General features: G+C 37.6%; 1 protein-coding gene across 5 annotated transcripts in view; it reads right to left on the bottom strand.

The window, feature by feature from the left end:
• Positions 1 to 22,889, bottom strand: part of CDKAL1 (CDK5 regulatory subunit associated protein 1 like 1) — a 764,092-nt gene that overhangs the window by 403,229 nt on the left and 337,974 nt on the right. The gene's annotated exons all lie outside the window — the stretch shown is intronic.

The raw sequence follows: 22,889 nt of genomic DNA, 5'->3' as shown, positions 1-22,889 counted from the left end.
TCAATATATTATAATTATATAATATACTGATACCTAGTAATTACAAATTATCCTTTGCCCCTACACATTTCTCTCAGTACCGTCAGTTCTGCTGTAACACAACGTATGAGTCCCTAAAAATCACTGTGCTATGTAAGATTGTACAATAAAAAAAAACAGAGTTTATGGGGAAAACGGGCATGGAGCACAATACTTAAAAGCTTCATTGATGAAACATAAAAAAATATAGAAACCTAATAAAAACGGTAGCACAATTGTGCACATGTTAAATGGATAAAAACCCAAACTCAGTGCCGTTGGATAGATTCACAGCGACCCTGAAGGACAGAGCAGAACTGTCCCATAGGGTTTCCAAGGCTGTAAATCTTTACGGAAGCAGACTGCCACATCTCCCTCCCATGAAGTGGCTGGTGGGTTTGAATCTCCCGACCTTTCAGTTAGCAGCCAAGCTCTTTAACCACAGTGCCACCAGGGCTCCTGTTAAATGGCTAAGGAATACATAAATACTACAAGAAATACAGCATTTACCCTGAAAAAGATCTGAAGTTTGCTTGTAGAAGTGGACAAGGAAAGGGTTGCACCTGGTGAGTTGTTATGAAGTGGTAGAAGAATTATCAGAAATCGGACAGAAAGCTGTTAACACCAGCTGTGGGGGGGGAGTAGTTCACAGCACTGAGTTCATGAACTGAGGCAGCTGGGAGATGTTTGCAGTGTGCGTTTGCATGTGTACATTTTGTCCAGTCATGCCTGGCGTGGTTCAGCAAGGTGCACTTTTCTGCGTTCACCTTGCAGACAAAATTGTGTATTAGCAAATGTAAGATTCATGTTATGCTTTAATTATTTTCTAATATACTGATTGCATTGAATAAATTCAAGTTTTCAAATCAAGCAATATAGCAGAACCTGTTTTTAATCTATTTTTGTTCTCTTTTCAGCCTTAAGAATCCTGGAAACTTCATCTAGGTAATAATCAGAAAAGACTGGGAACCACTATATTAACAGACTGTATTCATGAAATTCCCCCCAAGGCAATTTATTTTAAAATTAATTTGATTCTGCTAGTATAAGATGTCACAATGTTTGAGAATCTTTTTCATAGTTTCTTAAGGCACAAATGCTAATGTAACATCAAAGTACAACTGAACGCTGAAGAAATCTACCTAAGGCTCATGTTGGTAATCAAGAACCATAATAGCCCAATCGTCAACTGAGTACCTAGGCACAGGGCTAGTGCTAGAAGTACCTGATCATGAATTCTTACAATGTAAGCAAGACAAAGGGCTATCACTTTACTCTTATAGATGAGAAAGCTGAGGCTTGGTAAGTTAAATTACTTGCCCTAGGTTATACACCTGGCTAGTGCAATGCCAGGATCTGAATATACTGGTTGCATTACCCAGGTCTTTGCTGTGCTGACAGCTTTACAGAGAAAGTCTGGTAAATAGGTGATCCAGCAAGCGTCTGTTGAATACATGAGAAAATATCCTCATAGGTAAATGCTGTGAACACAAATGAATAAACTTTAGGAGACAAAGTACTGCCGATATACTTTCGAGGTCTCTGGGTGGCATAAACAGTTTGTGATCGGCTGTTAACCTAAAGGTTGGCAGTTTGAACAGATCCAGCAGCACCTCGGCAAAAAAGCCTGGTGATATGCTTCCATAAAGATTACATCCAAGAAAACCTTACGGAGCAGTTCCACTCTGTAACACATGGGGTTGCCATGAGTAGGAATCAGGTATGATATACTTTCTGCTCACCACCATACTACACATTAGGTAATAACCAAGTAATTTCCCAAGAGATAACTTAAAAGGAGTTTTCGACCTCTTCTCATTGTTGCTGCCATAGATGAATTTATATAAATAGAAAAAGGAAAAGGATAAGAGACATTTCATTAACGTTTTATTAGACTTATTCCAAGTCATTGTGAAAAAAATTCAGTTGGGCATTTATTTTAAAGTACTACAATAGCTTGCAAATCTCTATTGTCATGGAGCCTGGGGAGTCTGTGCACCAGGTGGGGGATCGTAACGGGACGTTCAGATGACAGTGCTACTGTAGGCAGAAGACTCTCCACGTTTCTGTGGCACTACCCTAACAAATGCTGATCGTCAGGACAACCTCCCTGGAAGCATTCACGTAATTCTTGGAAGAAGCTATATGTTTTTTTTCCCCTCATTTTCCATTTTAAGGAAAATTCATGGAAATGAAGTGACAAAATGCCTGGGGACTCTTGGTGGAAATTTTTAATGAGGATATTTCTATTACTTATAGAAAGTTCGTAAAGAGCCACTCAGACTACACAATATTATATTTTTACTTATTAAGCAGATTGTGAAATCACCAACATAAAATCAGTTAAATACAACCACAAACTCTAGAAGACTGCCCAAATTATTATGTTACGTGAATATATACTATAAATAATTTTTAAAATGTCATAATATTCATATGAATAAGGAAAGTAGCCACGTGGCCCACCTACAAACACTATGCTAAGTGCCATTTTAAAAATATTCATAAAACTAATTTCACAAGTCTAAGCATTTTATTCCAAACATAATATGCAAGCCGGAATACTACTTGCTTATTCCTAAAATAAAAAAAAAAAGAAGTTTTCGTTATATTTGAGGCAAAAACTACATCAACATGTAGCATTCAAACACAGTTAAAAAACTGACCAAGGAAAATACACTTGAGTAACGAGTAACGACTCTTAAATATACATTATACTTTTATTTATAAATGACTTTGAAGGACAACATTGATTTAGCTAATTTCAATTAGTCATTCTAATTCTTTCATTACAACATAACAACAAAGGTGTTTAGAATCAGATGGCCATGTGAACGTCACTAAGGATAGTCAGCCTTACTCAAAAAGAGAATCAACTCAACGATTTGTCTCAATATATTTCACTTAGAGGAGATGGGGAATTATATCATATCAATACCACTGTTGAGAGCAACCTTCAACTAAAATGAGATGAGATACTGAACAGATGAAGTGCTGTTCAAAGTCAATGCAGCCCAGACTTAGGGGACAGAAGAATTAATGAGAAAATGAGAATCTACCAGATGGTGCTGCAGCACTCCAGGCTGCACACCCGCCACCTCAAGCAGCATCTATCCATGCAAAGCCCCAGGGCCCCACCTGGTAGCAGCATAATTACCCTAAATGTGCACTTATGTTTCATTACACCTTGGCCATTACTATGTGTGCTGATTACAAGTATCAATCCCTTTCATTTTCATACACCTCTGCAGTTCCATAGCATTCAACTGTGAAAACTCAGCACTCTAGTCACTTCTAACACACAGCCCATGCTGATAAAACCACAGAGGGTAAATTATTTGTCACTCTACAGGGTGCCAATTCAGTTTGATAAGGATGACATCATTCCTATTTTACCAATAACAATGGCACTAACAAGGACGTGTAATCAACAAACCTCAGTCCTCGGCTAGCCTTGGCAGGTGCAACTCTTTTTATGCTAAAAATAAGCCAACATTAGCTTCCAGCTCAAAACTATTCCTTTTATCACAATGCTAAGCAGAAGCTGGCTTCCAGAAGGCACTGCAGCAGCTGCTGCCGCGGCCGCCTCTGCAGATGCTTGCATTAATTGTATCAAGGACATACTGAAATAAGTGCTTATTCAGCACAATGGCTATTGGGGAGCAGCTGGAGGCACGAGACAAACTGTCTTGAAGAGAATGTACTGACCCAGTGTGTAAATTACAATGATGAAGTACAAAGGGAGTCTAAGCTTAAGGGTCTAATATAACTGAAGGACGAAACGAAAATGTAGTGTTACCGTCACAGTCAGAATCAAAGTATTCCTCGAGTAAGGAACAGGGCTCTCAGGTTTTACCAAAACCACTCTTAGAATGAGGCTGCTATTTAGACCCCTGCCAACACAGCAGAAATGGAAAAAGTCATTGCTAAAATTATCAACAGGGTTAATCTTGTCCTTCTTATATGTACAAATCACACCATAATGCACATTTCAATGAATTAAACAGCAATGGATGAAACGCATTATTATACAGAAGCAACATGTGGCTCAAAAGGAAAAAACTATCATCCTCTTCCTACTGATGCGTGCCCCCATACATCATTTTTATGTTGCTTGATTGTCCCCCTTCCCCATTTTCTAACTTGTATACTAGAGCAAGAGAAATGAATTAATGACATGAAAGGCTTTTTCAGGTGAGAGGTAATTAAGGAGCTTCCAGTCATGCGCGGGGATACCTAATGGATCAACAAGGAAGCTGCTGAAAGGAAGGGTACCCCTGTAGAGGACTGGACCGTGACGGGAGAGAAACAGGCGAAGGCCAGATCACTGAGTCACACAATTGTGAGCCTTCACTGTGGTCTCTCCAATAATACGTATCTCCTCTCCGGGTGGAGGTGAGGATGACCATACTCCTCCACTGATTCTGAAATCAGCCTGAAAACGTATCACAGTCCTAATAATACACCACTTGTTGGATGTCACCCACATGCCTAATCTGAAAGGCACTGGTGGGTCAGTGGTAGAATTCTCACCATCTATGAGTGAGACCCAGGTTTGATTTCCAGCCAATGCTCAGCCACCACCTGTCAGTGGAGGCTTGTGACTTGTTATGATGCTGAACAGGTTTCTGTGATGCTTCCAGGCTGAGACAGACTAGGAAGAAAGGTCTGGCAATCCACTCCTGAAAATCATCCAATGAAAACCCTATGGATTACAATGGTTCTATTCACAACTGAACATGGGCATGGCACAGCATTTGATTTTGTTGTGCATGAGGTCACCACAAGTCAGGGGCCAACTCCAAGGCAGCTAACAACAACATGTCTAATCTAACTGACTTCTGACTGAGGTCATGATCAAACTGCTTTACATTTGCACCACAGAGCATTAATCCCTACCCATGGGCCACTTCAAACATGAACATGTTTTATGAATCTACCCCAAATCACCTATACTACTGGTAAAGGACTGCACTTTTACAGGTTAGAAATGACCTCTCATCGAAATAATCTGACAAAAATTCTAATACTCAAATATTAATACAGGTCCCTATCATTCTCACATCTCCAGATTCATAAAGATTATACCATGAACAGCTGGCTTTCTTTTGGTTGACATCTTCCACATAGAAACGAAGGTTTTAGTAATTTACAACTAAGAAAACTGTCAGAGGCTCACTCTATTTTACACTGAGATAAACGCCAAGCTGCTGGCTAAACTCACTCATCAGATGAATGACTTGCTCCTCCATTTGTGCCTCAGAGGCCAAGGTATTCAAATACACAGTCGAGCTTAGAAAATTCAAATGGCTTTTTTCCACAGGCTTTCAAGATTATCCAGAAATAGTTAAGCACAAGACTGGTAAATCCTTGAATAACAAGGGTCAACTACACAATAAAAAATTATTTTATTTTATTTTTTTTACACAAGTCACTAATAAATATCAAATATATATTGTTTTAATTTTAGTTGTCTAAATGCAAAAAGGGTATTTTATGTGAAGAGATCAGGATGGATTTGGAGGCACAGTGTCAAATATATTTAGACAATAATAATTCTATTTGTAATCAGTGTTAGGAACCAACACTTCACTGCTTTCATAATCATTTCTACTTTCATGTAGCACTTCCTAGAAAAACTGTCAGAATGCTAAAATGGTGCTCCTGTCATGTTCAAACCATTAAATCATCTGCAATCCCATAAAATAACAATTAACAGCATGTCTTCAATGTAGCGATACAAGGGTGATCTTAAAAGTTCCAAATCAATTTAATCACAATGGACACAATGCAAACAACTCTATCCACTAACTCATGGCTTCATAATCTATAAAATAATATTGGTATGAATATTTGAAGAGGTAGAAGAGATATGAGAACAAAATCTGGTGTAAAACACAAAGCAAGGTAGCTATGCCTAAAGGGTCTTAGGAGTTTTTTTCTGAAACAGTTTTTTTGAGTGTATTTGATACGTGACAGATATATTAGCTTCTGAGCATCATTTATCATGTTTATTTTTAATAGGTTTCCCTTAGATCAGCTGCCTAAGATGCTAATCTTTTCTTCTTTCTTGGACCTTTTGTAAATATTTGAAATAGCTATTCATTAACAGTTGCACATTTATTCAGTCCAGTTGTATAGCTTGTGAACTGGAATTAGCTTTTATTTTTTTCTCTCCGTTGGCCAGGCTAGAGAAATCTTGCTGTTTGGGTTCAGTCTGTCAAGGTTCAAATTATCCTCCAACTGAGAGCTAATCAAGGGCGTCTGCTGGTTTGCAAATAAACTAGGGACAAAAGTGGGTTTATTTTTTCTTTCTTTGGAGCTCTAGTTTTCAAAAAGTAAGGCAAAACGTGAACAGGTCATAAACGCGATTGCCTCAAATTAAGAACAGACGCAACTGGCAATTGAAGATGAACTGGATTTACTTGGCATTTCTGAAGTACTCAGTTTTCAAGCTATAAATCCACTTTTTATAGGAATGGGTTTGCAGACACATTTCATATTAAAATTCACAGTTCATTTAATGCAAGTCTGTGGCATGAGGAGAACACAGACTTTAGGCATCTTCCATGGGTAAGTATCCTCATGGAGCCCAAGCTTCATGTTAACAGGGATATGTAGCAAGACTAATCATTCTACATCATTACTATATCCATTTTATGTAGATTTCTAAAATATGAAATACAGACTTATCTTTCATTTTTAAGTGTTTTCAATCCCCAAACTTAAAAACAATAGCTATATTTCCAGTTTAAGCAGAGTTAGTTTTAAATAAGCTTAACGAATATTTTAGAGCCCTGGTGGTGCAGTAGTTAGTTAACAGCCTAGCTGCTAACCAAAAGGTCAGCAGTTTGAATCCACTAGCCGCTCCTTGGAAACTCTACAGGGCAGTTCGGCTCTGGCCTATAGGGCTGCTATTAGTCAGAATAGACTCAACGGCAACAGGTTTTGGTTTTAACGAACATTTCAATACATTAACTGCAGGTACTTCAATATAATCTTATTTACTAATACATATATTAAAACACGTTCTCTTAGTATACTGAGGTTTTTAGAGCCTAAAATTATTGCTTCGATCTGATTTTCAGCATTCTGTTGAACAGCTATCTTATCTTTCAAAACTGTTTATGGCCACCAGAACTGAAGAGGTTTGAAATGTGTCAGCACTACCATTTAGGAGCATTGTGATTGCAATTCCACTAAGAGTTTCTCTAAAGTGATCCCAACTGATGAAATGGCCCCAGTTATCATAATAAACTAAATTGCACTATAGCAACCAATGCATTTGCAGTATCAAATATTTGAGTACAACATTTTCCCGTGAGGGGCAACATCCTATAGTGCAAAGTGCACTAGTTCATCAATCAGGGAATATATATTTTAATATTCTCCCTCTGACTCTCAGTATAACCTCTGTGCTTCAGTGCAACAGGGTAACAAGCACCACCACCTGTAGCTCGCCAGGCGAATATAAGGATGAAAGGAGAAGCTAGATATAAAAACGCAAAGAAAATTCTTTGACGCCCACTTCTTAGACAAGTTTATTAATTAAAAAAAACCAGTGCAAGGGCTCATAAAACAATATAATACCTGAATTGTATGTTATAATCATACCTGTGTTCACTTTCACTGAAAGAAGATCACCAACACAAATAAGAATGAAAAGTAGTGATGTGCAAAAGTTTGTTATGTTTTTTGATGGTAATTTTGATTCCTGCAGTATTTTTAAGAATAATTGGCAATATACTGGCTGAATACATAATTAAAAAAGGATGTCAATATGAGAAATGCTTTATTTTGCCTAAAATACACTGGTCCAAGATTCTATTTAGTTGTCTCTTTATTTAAATTGTCCCTGGGTAGTACAAACAGTTGACACACTCGGCCGCTACATGAAAGACTGGCAGTTCAAGTCCACCCTGAGATGCCTCAGAAGAAATGCCTGGTGATCTGCTTCCAAAAAATCAGCCACTGAAAACCTGATGGAGCACAGTTTTATATGACACACATGGGATCACCATGAGTCAGACTGGGTGGTTATTTAAACTACTGAACCTTATATTTTAGTAGTCTTATATTTGAGTGGATAAAAAATTTATTTTGTAACCTGCAATCAAGTCATATTTAAATATTACAAATTGTTTCATCTAATATTCCAGCATTCCTTACAGAAAAGATAAAATGTAAAGAGCATTGCACTATCATAAACACTCTACTTAATAGGTACCTGGCAAATGTTTGTAAAATGAACAAATAAGAAGAATTAACACGTACACTACCCATGGCTAATATGCTAGAAAAATATCTCAACCATTCTCTTGTATTTACTCAAAGTCAGCTATTTTAATTGTCATCATTTTAAGTCAAGGCACATACAATAAAATGTAAAAGGATAGTTAATCTGAGCAAATATATCAATTTTTCAAAGTCCATGGGGAAAGATAGTTTTCATGTGGTTCCAATAGTCATAAACTTGGAAAAAGCATTTACTACTTGAAAATGTAGTTGCTGGAATATTGCTGGAAATGTGCAAATGCTGGACTCATGCCAGTAATTGTGAGGCTATAATCCTATTTTTACTACCATACTTAGTCTAAAGGTAAACATATCCAGATTTATTTGGTTAATCTTAAGAGGTATTATAAATATTATAGGCATTATGATGCATAACATTAAAAATATTTTCAAAAATATCTAAAGCAAGGTATCTAAGGGGCTGCATAACATACCACACAAAAAGCTAATGGCTTAAAACAATAATTATTGCTCACAGTTGTGTAGTTTGGATGAGGTCCAGCTGGGCAGGTCTTTGACCACTATGATGGCTGTATCTCTTTACACCTGTCAATTGCTGGAACCTTATTTTTTGACAAAGCCTTCAGTGTAGCTTGGACTTCTTTCTTCAGTACCGTTAGTATTCAATCATATGCTACCTCCTGAAATGGCAGAACATGGACCTATTCTTTTTGGTACAGCGATTCTGTATATTCCTTCCATCTTCTGATGCTTCTCACATCGTTCAGTATTTTACCCATAGAATCCTTCACTATTGCAGCTCGAGACCTGAATTTTTTCTTCAGTTCTTTCACCTTGAGAAACGCTGAGTGTGTTCTTCCCTTTTGGTTTTCTAACTCCAGGTCTGTACACATTTCATTATAATACTTTGTCTTCTCAAGTGGACCTTTGAAATCTTCTGTTCAGTCCATTTAATTCATCATTTCTTCCATTTGCTTTAGATACTCTATGTTTCAGAACAAGTTTCAGAGTCTCTTCTGACATCCATTTTTGTCTTTTCTTTCTTTCCCATCTTTTTAATGACCTTTTGCTTTCATTATATATGATGTCCTTGATGCCATCCCACAGCTCGTCCGGTCTTCCGTCATTACTGTTCAATGTATCAAATCTCTTCTTGAGACGGTCTCTAAATTCAGGTGGGGTATACTCAAGGTCATGTTTTGGTTCTTGTGGACTTGTTTTAATTTTCTTCAGATTCAACTTGCACTTGCATATGAGCAATGGATGGTTTGTTCTAAGCTGCTGACCTTGTTCTGATTGACGATACTGAGCTTCTCCACTGTCTCTTTCCGCAGGTGTAGTCGATTTGATTCCTGTGTATTCCATCCAGCAAGGTCCATGTATACAGTCATCATTTAAGTTGCTGAAAAAAGGCATCTGCAATGAATAAGTCCCTGGTCTTGCAAAATTCTATCATGTGATCTCCAGCATCGTTTATATCACCAAGGTCATATTTTCCAACTACCAATCCTCCTTAGTTTCCAACTTCTACATTTCAATTGCCAGTAATTACCAACGTATCTTGATTGCATGTTTGATCAATTTCAGACTGCAGAAGTTGGTAAAAATCTTCAATTTTCTCATCTTTGGCATTAGTGGTTGGTGTATAAATTTGAACGTAGTCGTATTAATTAACTGGTCTTCCTTGTAAGCGTATGGATATTATCTCATCACTGACAGCGTTGTACTTCAGGATTTTGAAATGTTCTTTTTGACAATTAATGTGACGCCATTCCTCTTCAATCTGTCATTCCTAGCATAGTAGACCATATGACTGTCCAATTCAAAATGGCCAATACCAGTACATTTCAGCTCATTAACACATCGGATATCGATGTTTATGCATTCCATTTCATTTTTTACTTGCAATTTTCCTAGATTTACACTTAAAACATTCCATGTTCTGATTATTAATGGATCTTTGCAGCTGTTTCTGCTCATTTTGAGTCATGTCACATCAGCAAATGAAGGTCCCAGAAGTATGACTCCATCCACATCATTAAAGTTGAATCTACTTTGAAGAGGCAGGTCTTCCGCTGTTGTCTTCTGAGTGCCTTCCAACCTGAGGGGCTCATCTTCCAGCACTATATCAGACAATGTTCTGCTGCTATTTATAAGGTTTTCACTGGCCAATTTTTCCAGAAGTAGACTTCCAGGTCCTTCTTCCTAGCCCATCCTAGCCTGGAAGCTCTGCAGAAATCCGTCCACCATGGGTGACCCTGCTGGTATTTGAAAAACTAGTGGCATAGACGGCACTGGGTTTTTTTTTTTTTTTTTTTAGCTTCAAACATCACAGCAACACGCAAGCCACCACAGTACAACAAACTGACAGACAAGTGGTTGGCCAAACTCACAGTCAATGTGAAAGGGTTTGTCTGTACAAGGCATGAATACTGGCAGCATGATTCAACAAGGCCACCAAGTAATAGTACATCAGGATTTCTCAATAGTTTTATCAACATGGTATATAGAAAGAATAAAAGAGGAATTACTGATTCTTCAGATTTGTTAAAAATGTATTTATGGAATCTATAATTATGAAATACACATAATCGATTAAGCTTAAATATTTTTATATTTAAGATATGAAAGCATAGTCAATTAAGCTTTAATACCTCTTTGTTTTGATGACTTTTTTTTTTGAGTGTACAGCTCAAGTTAATTTCTCATACAAAATTTACACACATATTGTCATGTGACGTTAGTTGCAATCCCTATAATGTGACAGCATACTCCCCCTTTCCACCCTGGGTTTCTTGTGTCCCTTCAACCAGTTCCTGTCCCTTCCTGCCTTCTCATCCTGCCTCCAAACAGAAGCCACCCATTTGGTCTCATGTATCTGCTTGAACTAAGAAGCACGCTCTTCACGAGTACTAGTTTATGTCGCTGACTTTCTTGACTACGCTTTTGTGTTTGAACTTTGGGTTCCTCCATATTTCTAGACTGTGATCATTTGTATATGTACACACATGTGCACACTTGCACAGACACACACTTCCATGCAATCCTACATCAAGCCTGCCTGCAAAGGTTTTGTTCCTCCAATTCTGCAATTCTATGACTTATTCGGGGAACTGTAGTGAAGGCTGTAGAGCTAGGCAAGGAACAGAATAGGGAAAGCCAGGTGGCTTCTAAATTCCTTCTAAAACAGGTCTTCAAAATATAGTTTATTTGTTAAAAGTAAATTCTCAGAATATCGGGCTATCCCATGCTCAAAGGGAATCCACCAAATGCTTCATACAGTCACATTTCTGTTTCTACCTCTTGGTAAGTAATAAAAAGATGACTCTTACTTCAAATACATGTGGTTTAATTTTCCACACTGAAAAATGTTAAGTACATATGCAGTTCCTTAAAAATAAAGTTTATTTTGTTTATGTAGTGTAACTGAAGTGATACGTGCTTATTATAGAAATTGGTAAAAGTAGGGAAAAAATTTAGTATACTCTTTGTCCTTCCCAGCAAATGTTAACACTTTGGCTTTTTCCTCTCTTTTGTCTTAATTCTTTTTGCTCATTTTTTATTAAAAATAATTGTGATCGTATAGTACATATGACTTTACTGCATTTTATAACAAACACGAAAACCCTGGTCACAGAGTGGTTAGCAGCAGTTTGAATCCACCAGGTGCTCCTTGGAAACCCTATGGGGCAGTTCTACTCTGTCCTATTGGGTCACTATGAGTTGGAACTGACTTGACAACAGTGGGTTTGGATTTTTGGTATAGCCATCATAATGAAACAGCATTTTCCATATTATTATAAATATTAGTTGTTTTGTAAACATTACTGTTCATAATTGCATAATACTCCACCATGCACATGTATCAAAATAAAGCACTTTCCAAACTAGTAGACATGTAGGTGATTTCCACTGCTATACAGATTTAACATTTCTTAAATTCCTTCATCTCAAATAAAAAATGCACAAAGCCATACCTTATCCCAAGGAAATAAAGCTATTTCCCAAAATTATACAAATTTACATATTCTTCCTATACCTACATCATTCATGCTAATATACAGTTAAGAATTATTTATATAATATAGGCATACCTGCTTCACAAAACATGTTTAAGGGAGTTAAAGCTCCTTTTCTACTAATTGTAACAGTGTGATATCCTGGTTTATAAAACCCATCTAAAATTGTAGAAAGAAAAAGTCATACTAAAGAGGGAAATAAATCAATACAGATCTAGGCTAGTGATTCCCAAACTTGTAGAGATTTTAAAATAAGCATCAAAGCCTCACTCACAGAATCAGAAAGATTTGAGATGGAGACTGGAGCTCTGTATTTTAAAATTTCCAAAAATCTGATGAAAGGCCTGGTGTGGGAAGAATGGAGCTGGTGCACATACCACATCTTACACATGGAAAAATAGTCCAGGTTTTTAGTTTCCTTGTGTAAACAGTACACTTCTTCCCAATTTCTATTGAGTATTTTGATCAAATGACTTGGTGTGTTTAATCATGAAAGGTCTCTAGATAAAAGTTTCTAACAGTCGTCCTCAAATCACCTACATTCCAATCATTTGAAGTGATTCATGGGAAAATGCAAATTCCTGGGCCTATGGCAAAGCTACTGAACTGGGAATGTGGCCATACATTTGCATTTTAAACACAAACTCAAAAGGACTAAAGGCGATTTCCAGAGACAGTGAAGTTTAAAACCCACTTCTACAGATGATTGGGGCCCTGAGGGTACAGTGGTTAAAAGCTCACCTGCAAACCAAAAGGTCGGCAGTTTCAATTGACCAGGCTCCTTGGAAACCCTATGGGGCAGTTCTACTCTGTCCTATAGGGTCACTATGAGTTGGAATCGACTTGAAGGCAACAGGTAAGGATGACAGTCAACATCATTCACCTTCCTTAACTAAAAATTAACAAACCAAAAAGATCTATACGGGGTATATGACCATTGAATCATTCCTTCCTTCCCTTCTTCATTCAATTCGTTCTCTTCTCCAATCTTTCCCATTCTTAATGAATTATATTTTCACTGCTTAAACCCTCTTCCCCTCATATTCTCAGCCTGCTTTTCTCTGCAGCACCAGAACTGATGAACTAGAGGGCATGCTTTAAAGACGTGGCAATCTAAATCAAACATTTGTTTCTTACACTGCAAATAACATGAAAGGTGCTAAGACGCAGCACGAAAAATAAAAACGGTAACTGACAGCAACAAATAAAAGGAAATACAGAAATGTATAACCTCTACAAAATGACCAAGGTCCCACTAACATTTCTTTTTTCAATGTAGAAAATTGTGTTCACTGTACCTGACATCGTGCAAGTATGCTTACTGCAATTTAATATCCACACAAGCAGGAGAAGAAATTCAGTAATTTTTCAGTCTAAATGAATTGACAGCCAGTGTTAGAAAGTGCAGACTCTGCAGAATCAATAAAAGCGGCTGGCATCACAAAGTAGTTTTTTTGCCCAGAAAACATCTCATAAAGGTCAGGTTTACAAACCACCAGGTAGCAGTATCACTTTCACATCTTTCCAGGGATATTAAAATTCCATTAAACAACCTTCCAAAACTAACTTGCAGCCTTTAAGGCTCACCAAAATGATCCCCAGGACATATCACCCTCAGTTCAAACTCTGAAAGCTAACTCTTGGTTAACTTTTGTCCCCCTCTCACCAAATGTTGTGGGGAGATCTCTGTTTAGTAAAAGAAAAATATCAGAGTAAATATATATTTATTGGTAGTTATAATGTGGATCTAAACGGGCATGTCCTTTTAGCAAAATGATAGATTTTGCTTAGCCGGTGGTGTAGAGGTTAAGTGCTACGGCTGCTAACCAAAGGGTCGGCAGTTCAAATCTGCCAGGTGCTCCTTGGAAGCTCTACAGGGCAGCTCTACTCTGTTCTATAGGGTCGCTATGAGTCAGGATCGACTCGACGGCACTGGGTTTGGTTTTTTTGGTTTTTATTAGGAAATTATTTCCCAAAAAGTATTTCCCCTGTGCAAATTCAGTGCAAAGCCACCACCACTAAACTGGTGTCATAAAATCAAGTCTGTGTTTTAATACACGATATTCAACTATGCCTGAAGGACACTCTAAACTAGGGAATATCTCCTCCTGACTTTATGTTCATTAGAGGTTCCAAGTCACATACAGAATTTCATCCTGTATAATCAATTCTCGATTAGCCACTCATTCAACATTTATTGAGCACCTAATAAACCCATATACACACTGCCGCATAAGCCTGACCACACCCCCCTCTTGGCTCAGTCTGCTGGTGACCTAAAACACTGACGGAATGAAATGGGAGCCATGTACTCCCTAGGGTGAAGCATTTCTCTCCACCCTGACCAGAGATACCTGCCTGACTACAGATCCAGGCAAGAGTTTGCATCAAGGACTTCAGTTTTTCTCTCAAGGGCATAAACTTCGTTATTTGCTTATTTGATCTCAAAAGTAGATGAACCTGCACTTAAAACAGAATTCCTGCACGCCAGGACCTTAACAGAGAACATGGAACTCTGCCGCCCTATTCAAACCAAATGCCTGGATGAAAGAATTACGTTTGTAGTGGACGATGGCCAGACTATCTGTTCTTCTAACTCAGGGATCTCCAAGTTTTTAAAAATCACGAATGCACCCCCACAGGTCAACTATACTCAAATACTATACCGATGAACTATGCTCATGCACGGTAGTACTAAAAGGAGCCCTAGCGACTCAATGGTTAGGTGCTCAGCAGCTAACCAAATGGTTGGAGGTTTGAAGCTACCAGCCACTCTTTAGGAGAAAGATGTGGCAGTCTGCTTCCCTAAGGATTTACAGCCTTGGCAAGTATTATAGGGCAGGTCTACTCTGTCCTATAGGGTCACTATCAGAACTGACTCGATGGCAATAGGTTATTGTACTAAGACAGTATGCACAATATAAAACATACACAAAACAAAGGATGAGAAAACACAAATAAATACAAATTTGAGTATCTTCTTCATGTACCCCAATGTATCATCTTGCAATATGATCTAGGGTGTGCAAACTCCTAAGCTATTAACCTTTATGGTGAAATTTCTTTACGGAGACCAGAGGCTAAGAAAGTGGGGTCATATCACCAGAAAGCCACAAATACTTGGACTGTATTGTCTTAGCCTACTAAGAAATCATTTCAGAGTGCTACGCTTTTTGTGGCACACCTGCAAGCTCAAAGGGATGCCAAAATATACACAGTATGTGAGTTTGAGTATTAAATGGACACTGTGGAGATCTACTATATCCCTCACGATTCCCTATAGGAACTCCCATGTGAAAAATTTCTTTCTAATCTAATGCCAAGCCAATTTTTTTTTTTCCTTATACACAATAAGCTTTCAAGAAGTTCAGAGTCAAAACTGCAGCTTGATTTTAGAATCCACATATGTGACTATGGCCTACTTTCTGATGTTCCAATTTCCCTCCAAGTCTCGACTTTTCTATTCCATCTGTTTTCCCAGGGTCTTAATTTGAAATAAAAAAAAAAAAAATTAAGTATATTTTTATAAGTAATTGCATATTTGTAAGTTGTTTTGTAAAACACAGCAAAGTAAAAAAATAAATAAATAAACAAAACTCACCAATAACAAGTGAGGGATTGATTATGCTCTGAACTGTGAAAACACAGAATTATGAACTAACATCATTCTATAAAAGAGCCTTGAGATTGTACCCTTGTTTCTGACAGCAAGGAAAAGCTGTTTACTTAATTATCAGCAATCCTCACCTGCTGTCCTTCCCGCCACTCTTTACTGGCAGAAGTAATCAAATGCTGATTGTAATAATGCATTGTTATCATAGCTTTTCTAAAGCACGTGCCTATTAGCAGAAACATGGACTGTTTCTAATAAGTGCTCAGTAAATATTTGTTGAATGAATGGGAAAATAACAACCAATAATTTCAACAGTCACTTTACTTAACGTGCCATTGTTTGGTTTCTACTTTCATGGACCTCTAGCATCAGGCAGAGCCTTAGGATTCAGAACAGAAAGTAGATTTCATCTTAAGTACTAATCATGGTCAAATGCAGCAGTTAACAGAAACTCTACTGAGAAAGATTCTGAGGACAGAGCCCTGGGTGATTAGTAAAGAATGCCCAGAGAAATATAGGTCAACTGGCTTAACAAAGCTTATTAAGAAAACGTCCTGCATCCCACTTTGGTGAGTGGTGTCTGGGGTCTTAAAAGCTAGCCAGCAGCCACCTAAGATGCATCAATTGGTCCCAAACCACCTGGAGCAACGGAAAATTAAGAACACCAAAGACAAGCAAAATACCAGCCCAAGAGACAAAATGGGCCACATAAACCAGAGACTCCATCATCCTGAGACCAGCAGAACTAGATGGTGCCTGGCTACCACCAATGACCACCCTGACAGGGAACACAACAGAGTCCCTGACGAAGCAAGAAAAAAGTGGGGTACAGAACTCAAATTCACATAAAAAGACCAAACTTAATGGTAAATGACTAGAGGAACCCCAGAAGAGATGGCCCCCAGACTTTCTGTTAACCCAGAACTAAAACTATTTCTAAAGCCAACTCTTCAGACAGAAATTAAACTGGACTATAAATTATAAAATAATACTCATGAAGAGTGTGCTTCTTAGTACAAGTACAAAGGCAAGAGAAGGCGGAAAGGGATAGGTGCAGGTTGAATAGACACGGGAAATGCGGGGTAGAAAGGGGGAGTGTGCCGTCACATTATAGGGATAGCAACTAGGGTCACATAACAATGTGTGTATTAATTTTTGTATGAGAAACTAAATTGAACTTAAACTTTTCACCTAAAGCACAATAAAAAAGAAAAGAAAGAAAAAAAAAAAAGAATGCCCCAAAGTAGGGAGGGCAGTGGGGCAACACAAGGGTTGTCAATTTGCTGACATCACCCTCTATAGCTACCTGATGGTTTCAAAATCCAAAAGTGCTTATTTAAAAGGCTCAGTGAGTTTTCTTATCCCAAGACTTGCTTCCTAGTTCTGTGCACTTTTATTTTTTAATTATTGTACTTTAGATGAAGGTTTACAGAACTAGCTTGTCATTAAACAATTAGTACACACATTGTTTTGTGACATTAGTTACCAACCCCATGACACGTCAACAGTCTCCCTTCTGGACCCTGGGTTCCCTATTATCAGCTTTCTTGTCCCTTCCTCTCTTCTAGTCCTTGCCCCTGGGCTGGGGTGCCCCTTTAGTCTTGTTTTGTTTTATGGGCCTGTCTAATCTTTGGCTGAAGGGTGAACCTCAGGAGTGACTTCGTTACTGAGCTATAAGGGTGTCTCAAAGTTTCTCCAGTCTCTGTTAGGCCAGTAACCCTAGTGTGTTTTTTTGGGAGTTAGAATTTTGTCCTAGATTTTTCTCCAGCTCTGTCTGGGACCCTCTATTGTGATCCCTGTCAGAGTAGTCAGTAGTGGTAGGTGGGCACCATCTAGCTGTGCTGGACTCAAGTCTGTTTTATTGGAGCACAGCCATGCCTATTAATTTACCTATTGTCTGTGGCTGCTTTCATGCCACAAGGGCTGAGTTGAGAAGTTGCCACAGAGACCTTATGGCCCACAAAGCCTAAATTATTTACTATATGGACCTTTAAGAAAGTATTTGCCATCCCTGCATTAGTTTGTTAAGAAATTGTTGTTGTTGTTGTTGTTGTTAGGCGTCCTCGAGTCGCTTCCAACTCATAGTGACGCTATGTACAACAGAACAAAAACACTGCCTGGTCCTGCGCCATCTTGATAATCGTTATGTTTGAGCCACTAACCCAAACCACCAGATTCAGGTTGGATCCTAAAAGTTCTGAGGAAAGCCCTCATCGAACATGACTCCACCTCTACTTCAAACACAACAGCTCTGCTTTTACTTTTCAAATTTCACTTGAAGAAGGAGTTCTCTTTATTGCTAAGAAAAGTTTGAACTCCGCTGACTTAGAAACTCAGAGATCTGCATAGGCAAAGGCCAGGTAAATTACATTCTGTTGTGTCATGGATAACCTCAGCTAACATTCCCTGATATCAAAATCATTAATCTTAGCTTATTTAAATGGAATATTTAATAAATATCTAGCAGGCATCATATTCTCCCCCCTCAAGTTATATACATTTATTTAGTTCTCCTACAAAAATTACACAGAAAAGTTACATTTTAATTTATATTCTTGGATTTTGCAAGATCAACAGAAAAAGCAATGTAGAGAACATATTCTGAATTTGTATACATTAACAATTAAAAGCATTTCTATTATTCATTGTCTCTTAGGAGAGTATGTATGAAAATAAAATTTTCTCAGTGTTTACAGTCTAGAAACAAGTAGATTTCTCATGGTTAACTATATGTTTCCTTTTACAACTCTCAAATTTTGTAAATCATCCCATTTCCCTACTCTGGAGAGCTAGGATTCACCAGTTGGTAAAATTATCTTCTCTCCTCAAAATACAATATAGTATATTACACAGCTTTTATTTTCATAGTTTATTGCATACAATCATTTAATGTAAGCAGCCTAAAGTCCTTTTCAGAAGTTGACAATGTATACCAAACATGTAAATTAACACCATTAATCCTATGGAAGAAATGGATTCCTCAATTTTATTTGAACACAGCACATAGGAAAAGAAAAAGGAATAAAAGAAACATTTAAACTAATTGCCATACAAATTAACGGAATGCAAATTAGCCCCCTTTTGATCGTGGATCAATGTACAGCAATCATTGCTATAGATGATCAGTCAAATATGGCTTTATGTAAACCAGAAAACTGAACAATTTGAAATTTATGCAAAAGAAAGATACTGCTTATATCTTTTCCTACCTAAAAGAGCAAGAAGCAATGTTTTCCCCTTCCATTTCATAATTAATCTTATACACAAATGAAAGTACCTTTGCAACTCTTCCGATAAAACGGAATTCACTTTTTTTTTTAATTCCCACATTAATAATGAAATCATTCAGCATCAGAAAATTTTCTCCCTGTTCCGAGTATTTTGTCTTAATCCATTTACCTTTCCATTACCAGTTTATGCCACTTATCTTGCAGGACTCTTCAGATTTATGAGGAAGGGAAAAAGTAGCAAGACACAAATGCAATTTAGAAAAGCACACCATAGCCATAAAAACAGCTCATCCATCATCACTACGTTTTGATTCCAGAGACAGCAGTGAAAGGTGTTGTTTCCACACCACTCACCCGGCACACTTACAAAGGTTTGTTCCATCACTTATACAACTGAAACTGATTGATTAGCTGCTAGAGAAAAATCAATACAAATATCCTAGACAACGTCAGCTTGTAAATTCATTCTGGCCTCAACAAAGTCCTGGTCCCTGCTTGACATGTTTTTTCTAGATATCTACAATGAAACCATGTCAAACCCTAGCACCCAAACACTGTTATTTCCCAAAATTTTTAAAAACTGAATCTCAGCCGAGGTGGGGAAGTAAGGGACAGGGTATCACAGCAGGCTGTCAGAACAGTGAGCTGATACCCAGGAGTTACCTGATAAATGTTACGTTAGAAGCGGCACTGCCCACAAACATGAAAAATGCGTTGAGAAGATAAAAACAGTCAATGAAAATGTCAAGGGGACTGGTGTAAGTGGGAGAAAAAGAAAAGGAAGCTAGGAAACCAATTTAGAAATATATTTTTTTGTAAAAAGTAAAGTTTCTATTTAAAAACAGAAATAATTTTGACTTTAATGCTATTCATTCAAAAATTAATGAGCTTCGTTTCTCATTTTTTGGCAGGTATATGTACAGTCAGAACAGTTTCAGTACTTTGGGAAACCATTTTATATTCAGAATGATTTCACGATTATTTCACAATCTCTTCTGAGTGCTTCCTTTCCTTTGGGTTAGCCCTTAGTCTCTTTATTCCTTTTGACTACCAGAAATAAATTTTTATGAATACAAAATGTTTCCTAAATACGCTACTGGGAAAGAAATTGAGATCTTATTGTATATTCTACCATATGACAGGCAACCTGGGTTCTAATCCCCATTCTGCAATTGGCTCAGGAGTTTTTCAAAATTACTTTGTATTTCTGACACACAGTAGCCATTAAAAATTTAAGAAAAGGAAAGAAAGGAAATGCCATTGTAAGAATGGGAAATTTAACTTCCACCAATAAAGCGGTTTTAAACATAGTACTAAAATTTATTGGCAGCATATTCAGACTATTCTATTAGAGTAACTTTTCATAGAACATAGTGTTTGTTATTTATTATAGAACAGGCAATCTACTCGTGGCATAAAGCAGATTTTAAGGGTTTCTGGTCCAAAGACGGAGCCCTGGTGGTACAGTGGTTAAGAGGTTGGCTGCTAACCCAAAAGGTCGGCCATTCGAATCCACCAGCCATTCCTTGGAAACCCTATGGTGTGGTTCTACTCTGTCCTATAGGGTTCTATGAGTAGGAATAGACTCGACGACTGTGTATTTTTGATCTTTAGTTTAAATAACATGCCTTCTTCATAATATTGTCAGAACCAATTACTTCATATACGTTATCTCTAATTCTTACAACAAACAACCTTAAATAAGTAATAAAGTGATGGGAAAACCATGGCTTGGAAAGGTCAGGTACCTTGTTGAGGTCATGTGGCTGGTGAGCAATAAAGCAGTATTTCAAATCCAAACTGCCTGTTGAGAAAAGCACCAAACACTTGACAACTTAAAATTTTCTAAACACACTGGCTGCCCTAGCAAGTTGTGGCCTCAATCTTTTAGAAATAGTACCACATATCAACCAAATGTGTACAGCCAGAATGCTCTTTAGAAACAAGGATGGTGATGCTTACTTTGGACAAGTCGTCAGGAAAGACCAGCCACTAGAAGAGAACATCATGCTTGGTAAAGTACAGGGTCAGTGAAAACAAGACAAACTCTCCATGAGACAGAGCTCACCAGTCCAGAAACTAGCATTCAGTTTTGACTCTAATATATAGATAACAAAACAATAGAAAAACTTTACACTACAAACATTTCATGATTGAGAATAAAAAGACACATATATCTCTACTGATGATGATGATAGGAACACTAAATAAACCTGACACTGCCTCTGTAAATGGCCAGCAAATCCTTGCTAACCTCTGATTACTCACCATAACTGGCCAAACTCACCTGGATATGACAATGCTATTGTTGTTGTCATTAGTTGCCATGGAGTCAGCTCTGACTCATGGCAACTTTACATTCAACAGGATGAAACACTGCCTGGTCCTGCACTATCCTCATAATTATTAGTACATCTGAGCCCATTGCTGCACCTATTGTGTCCATCGATCTCATGGAGGATTTCTCTGATCCTGTACTGTACCAAACACAATGTCCTTTTCTAGCAACCAGCCTTTCCTGATGACATGTCCTAAGTTAGCAAGAGGAAGTCTCACCATCCTTGCTTCAGAGCCTTCAGGATATACTGGGTGTAGTTCCTCCAAGACTAATACGACAATGTTAACTAATAAAATAACTGAAGTCCACAGAAGCAACACATTGTACCTTTGTTACTCAGGACAGTGTTTCTAAAGACACATTAGAGAACTAAGTAGGACACCCTTTAGAAAATTTTTAGAATCAGTTTATATAGACTACCATAGTTTTATGCAAATAATGCACACGTTATACTTTTTTTTTGCCAACCGAACAACCCCTCCCCATGCATTACTTTCATAAGCACTCTATGCTTACATGTGCGGGCATGCTATTTTTGAAAAAATGTCTTTTTTTCTCAAGTCACATATAATACAGAATGTGCCCATATGAAGTCACAGAGGAATCATCAAATTGTTAGCATAAGTTACAGATGAGGATAGATATGAAGCAGTAAGAGAAACACTTTAACTTCCTGCATGGCGATTTTACATTTGTAAATTGTTCAAATAAATTTTCAAAATAAAATAAAATAATTTTTTGAAGTTATATGTAGCTGTAGTTAGAAATGTATAATGTTGAAAAAGCACCTTAAAGGTACCAATCCAGTGCCTTTTAATTTGCAGTGCTTTGGTAAATAGGTCAGATAGGTTTAATATCCCCATTATCAGATATACCAGGAGAAAAAAGTACCAGTTTGCCAGCAACAACATTTTTCAAATAGATTAGGTTTCTGTCCAATAAATTTGCTTCTGAAGAACCCTTAGCATTGTCATGTTGTAGAAAAGATAACACCCAGGTTTTTCTCAGATTAGGCAATAATCTGGCTCTAAAAATACTGGCAAGAGTCAATGAGCTTCCTTTTGTTTCCCTTCCAATACGGGTTGAATATGAATGGAGGAGGGGACTGAGCTAAACAAACAAACGAACAAAAAATGTTGCAAGGTGTCAATAAATCAGTCAAGAGTATGTTTCTCTCTTTAAAAGGAACATCCCAAATTCTTGTTGTTTAAAGTCTTAGATCTACTAAAGAAAGAAAGGTATCTGGGACTCATGCTTCCTGGGGCACAGGGTGTGGAGTAGTCAAGCCCTTCAGGTTATCTGCTAAAAGGAAAACTACAATGCCAATAACTATTAACCTACAAGATTATGACACAATAGATTATCTCACGCTGGGTATAAAAACATACCAATGTTACATACACATATTATATACA

This window comes from Loxodonta africana, chromosome 1, assembly GCF_030014295.1.
Source record: "Loxodonta africana isolate mLoxAfr1 chromosome 1, mLoxAfr1.hap2, whole genome shotgun sequence".
NCBI classification, from domain to species: Eukaryota; Metazoa; Chordata; class Mammalia; order Proboscidea; family Elephantidae; genus Loxodonta; species Loxodonta africana.
Note: the sequence above shows the minus strand (reverse complement) of the source record. Positions and strands in the feature narration are given on the sequence as shown.